The following is a 4,826-nucleotide window of genomic DNA, read 5'->3' on the forward strand; positions in this document are numbered from 1 at the left end:
ATTGAATCATATTATTGCATAGCGGTGCATCATTTCTTCAGCTCCAAGATGCTCTCCCTTCAAGTTTTAACGATTTTCGCCCTATGAACCTTATCATGTCCTAATCTAAATTTATCTCCATAGTCCTTACCAATCATATCAAACGGGTTATCGATTCGGTTATTTCGGACTCTCAATTGGCTTTTATCAGGACCGAAATATCTTCGATGAGCTATTAATTATTAATGAGGTGAGCTCTTGGCTTTAGAATAAGACAGTTAAAGCTTTCGTTTTTAAGGTTGAATTGAGAAAACTATCAATCATATTACTTGGAATTTCTTATACTTGATCCAAAGGCAAATGAACTTTCCAAAAAAAAATGGTGTTGATGGTCAATACCGGGTATATAAGCAATGATTTAAAATCCATATGTTAATCGCACTCCGGCATATCTTATCTTTTGCTCGGTCTTCTATTTTAATCAACAATTCTCCAACTTTTGAATTCCAATTTCAAGGAGGCGTGAGGCAAGGCGACCCTTTATCTAATAAAACTATTATGGTGAAAGAATATTAGAAAGAAAAGGTTGCGTGTATTGATTTTCTTGAACAATCCTTCATGTGTTTTTATTACAAAACAAAGACACCCAATTTATTGAAAAAGGGGTCAACATAATACAAAAGGAAAGACACTACATAGTGCCATAAATTAAGGAACCAAAAAGAGAAAATAATTCAAAAGATAACAAGGAAAATTAACAAGATTCTGGTCCATTATTTTGTTGCAAGACAAAATCGTTTCCATTACTCCCCTCAAGTTGCGCATGGATATTAATGGCGCCCAACTTGTCAAGAAGAGTTTGAAGGTCCTGAGTCCCTAGCGGTTTGGTGAAAACATCTGCAATTTGATTCTTTGTGTTTATCGCCATGGGCAAAATTTCTTTTAGCTTCAACTCTTTCTCTAACAAAGCAACAGTCCATCTCAACGTGTTTGGTCCGTTCATGAAAAACGAGATTGTTGGCAATGTGTCTAGCAGCTTGATTGTCACAAAATAGTTGAGTAGGACCGAGACACGATATTTCTAATTCATTGAGTAACCATCGCAGCCACAAGACTTCGCTAACAGTGGAGGCCATAGCACGATATTCAGCTTCAGTGGACGAACAAGAAACAAAAAGTTGTTTCTTTGACTTCCATGATATATGGGAGCCCCCTAGAAGTAACAGATAACCTGTTCGAGATCTTTGTGTCATGGGGCACCCGAGCCAATCAGAATCACAATAAGCCGTTAGGTTTGTTCCCCCATCCTTGGTAAGGAGAATGCCTTGTTCGGGAGTAGTTTTTAAATACCGAAGAATGCGAGTCGCAGCCTCAAGATGGCTCACTCTGGGGTCGCTAAAAAATTGGCTAAGGATATTGATGGAATAAGCAATATCGGGTCAGGTTGCTTTCAAGTACCCAATAAGCCTTCAATATTGATTTGCATCCATGCGGTCTTCTTGCTCTTTCTTTTCTAATTTTAGATGTTGCTCCATAGGAAATGACCTTGGTCGGCAACCTGTCATACCTGTGTCTTCTAAGATGTCCAACGTGTACTTTCCTTGGCTAAGAACCATCCCTTGTGTAGTTCTATCCACCTTAATCCCAAGAAAGAATTTCAGTGGACCAAGATCTTTGATACTAAATTTTTTGTCAAGAAAGTTTTTTATTTCTTGAATTTTCTTCATGTCATTTCCCGTAATGATAACATCGTCAACGTAAATTAGAGCAGCAATAAAAATACCCTCTCTTTTAAACAGGAACAATGCATGATCAGCCTTTGAAGATTTAAAATCAATACTTTGCAATGAAGTGATGAATTTTTTATACCAATTCTTTGAAGCTTGTTTAAGCTCATAAAGAGATTTCTTTAGCTTGCAAACCCGATTGTCACCCTAATTTCTAAAACCTTGCGGAACCTTCATGTAAATGACTTCATGAAAATCCCCATGCAAAAGGGCATTATTCACATCAAGTTGATGCGTATGCCATCCCCTTTTTACCCGCAATAGCTAATAGACATCGAACAGTGACTAACTTTACAACAGGTGCAAAGGTTTCGTGGAAATCAAGGCCTTCCATTTGGGTAAAACCCTTTGCAACGAGGCGATCCTTGTATCGTTCTATGTCTCCATTAGGCTTGTATTTTATCTTGTATACCCACTTCGAGTCAATGGGTCGTTTCCCTTTTGGCAATTCTTCTAAAGTCCAAGTTTTGTTTTGTTCAAGAGCTTGAATTTCGGCTTTCATGGCATCAACCCATTTCGGATTGCGAATAGCTTGAGCAAAAAATTTTGGCTCATTATTTGAGGTAATGGCCGACAAAAAAGCTTTATGTGAATTAGAAAAATTATCAGAAATAAAATGTGCTAAAGGGTGTATCGTTGAGGGTTCTTGATCGGAGTTGGAAGGCGAATGTTCTTGGTATAAAGATGGAGGGAGATTCACGTCATAATCTTTAAAATAAGTTGGTTTGATTCGATTACGCTTGGGCCGTTCAGAAATGTTTGGGCCATCTTCAAAAGTTGCAGCGGTTGGTCCATCTTCTAAGGTGGTGGCAATTGGGCCAATAGGAAATGATTCTGCACTAGTTTCGGTTTTTGTGGGTGGGCCTTTAGAATTTGTTTGTAGGCTTGTAACTTCATTGTGGATTATGGGCTCATCTTGCTAAGTATTTATATTTGGGCTTGAGGTATCATTATTCGTTATGGGTTCTTGGGTAACAACATTGGTTCATTTTCGGTTCTAGCAGTGTGTTCATAATCCCAAATCTTTGGCCACACAAATATTTCTTCTTCATCCTTTGGTGTATCAACTTTTGTGAAGGGAAAAATATCCTCCACAAATTTAACATCCCTTGTGACTATAATTTTTTTTTGTTGAAGATCAAAAATCTTATAGCCTTTTGTACCAGGTGGAAAACCTACAAATATTCCTGGTTATCCCCCTTCGTCTCCGTGCTACGATAATACGCGAGACAACCAAGTACCCTCAAATGTTCATAACTAGGGATTTTATTGTATAGCAACTCATAGGGTGTTTTGCCATCACTGATATCAGATGGAAGCCGATTTATGATGTGAGTTGCCGTTAAGACGCATTCCCTCCAAAATCGAGTAGGGATATTGGCTTCAAATTTATGGCCCTAGCCGTCTCTAAGAGATCTCGATGTTTACGTTCCACTACACCATTTTGTTGAGGTGTATGTGGACACGTGGTTTCTAATATGATTCCCTCTTTAGCATAAAAATCCAACATGTTGTTAGACACAAATTCCCCCTGTTGTCACACCTTATTCTTTTTATATTATTTTCAAATTGAACTTGCACCATTTTATTAAATTCAATTAAACGGGTGCTAGCTTCATACTTATGTTTAAGGAGAAAAACTCACACAGCTCGACTAAAATAGTCTACAATGGTGAGAAAGTACCTTGCTTGTGTTTAAGATGGTGTTCGATACTTTCCCCACACATCACAATGTATAAGTTCAAAACAATCACTAGTCTTTATGCTACTAATGTAAGGGCAATCTAGCAAATTTGATTTAATTTAAGCATCACAAACACCCTTTGCTTTCATAGAAGCATTTTTAATAAAATCAACATTTGAAAGTTTAGAATCGGATGCATGACCTAATCTTTTGTGCCATGTATTGACTATCGACATCATTGCTTTCGGTTCCATCATTCCCATCTTATATAGACCCTTGAAACATTCGCCCACTCCAATCAATTCCCTCAAACATAGGTCCTGCATGACACAAAAATTTGGAAAAAATGTCACAACACATTGTAAGTCATTTGATATCTTACTAACCGACAATAAGTTACATTCAAAAATCCGGGACATATAAAACATTATTAATGGTTGTTCCATTCAGAAACGTGTGATCACCACGACCTTCAAATGGTACTCTTGTTCCATTTGGCAATGTGACTGGAAATTCATAACCTCTTTTGGTTAAATTTTTTAGCAAAAGGTTATCATATGTAACACCCGCTAATTTATCGGTTTAAAGATTTCCTGCGTGTAAAGTATGTATGTTTTCTTGGGAGTTGTCCGGCATCTTTCGTTGACCCGACCATCTTCCCGGTACGTTAAATTACCTAACCTTTCCTTCCAAGTTACCATATCCCATAAACCTTGAGGGCTAATGTGTAACATTTGTATTACATCATAAAACAAAAAAATAACCTAACCCTAATCCACATTAGCGCCGATCGGACCTGCTGACCCCCCCCCCCCTGCTCGTTTTTCTTCTGCCCAGCCAAGTTTCAGCCGTGAAAACTTCAATTCAAGGTCGGTTTTATGATTCCCCATGTCTTTTACACATTAATTGATCATAATAACATGCTTATTAGTCGTTAAGGTTGAGTTTTGATGGTAACAGTTTGCTGACAGATTCGTATACGTTTATTCTAGGGTCTTTAACGCGATGATAATCCATTGTTTTTGATAGATTCTTGATTCCACGATGTTCTACCTCGAGTCTAATTTCCAGAAAGGTATAATACGTAATTTTTGGACGAGATTTGAATGGTTTTTATGAATTTATATAATCGAGTGTCAAAGCTGATGCAGGATGATGGATTCTGGTCTGTCTTCCCGACGTCATAACCTTTTTTTGACAGGTCCAAACAAGTTGGTTCCCCTTCTGGAAGTTAGTATTTTGAGTTAGGAACCAAACCCAATTGAAATCGTTTAATTTGGTTTGGTAATGAATTTTATAAAAATAAAACCATTTTGTTGCGCACTGAAATAGCTTCACGTACCTTGCTGTGTTGGAGAAATTTTTATAATTTTTGT

Source organism: Bidens hawaiensis, unplaced genomic scaffold (genome assembly GCF_021521415.1).
Source record: "Bidens hawaiensis isolate Kalapana, Puna unplaced genomic scaffold, B.hawaiensis_p1.1 tig00035153_1, whole genome shotgun sequence".
Classification (NCBI taxonomy): Eukaryota; Viridiplantae; Streptophyta; class Magnoliopsida; order Asterales; family Asteraceae; genus Bidens; species Bidens hawaiensis.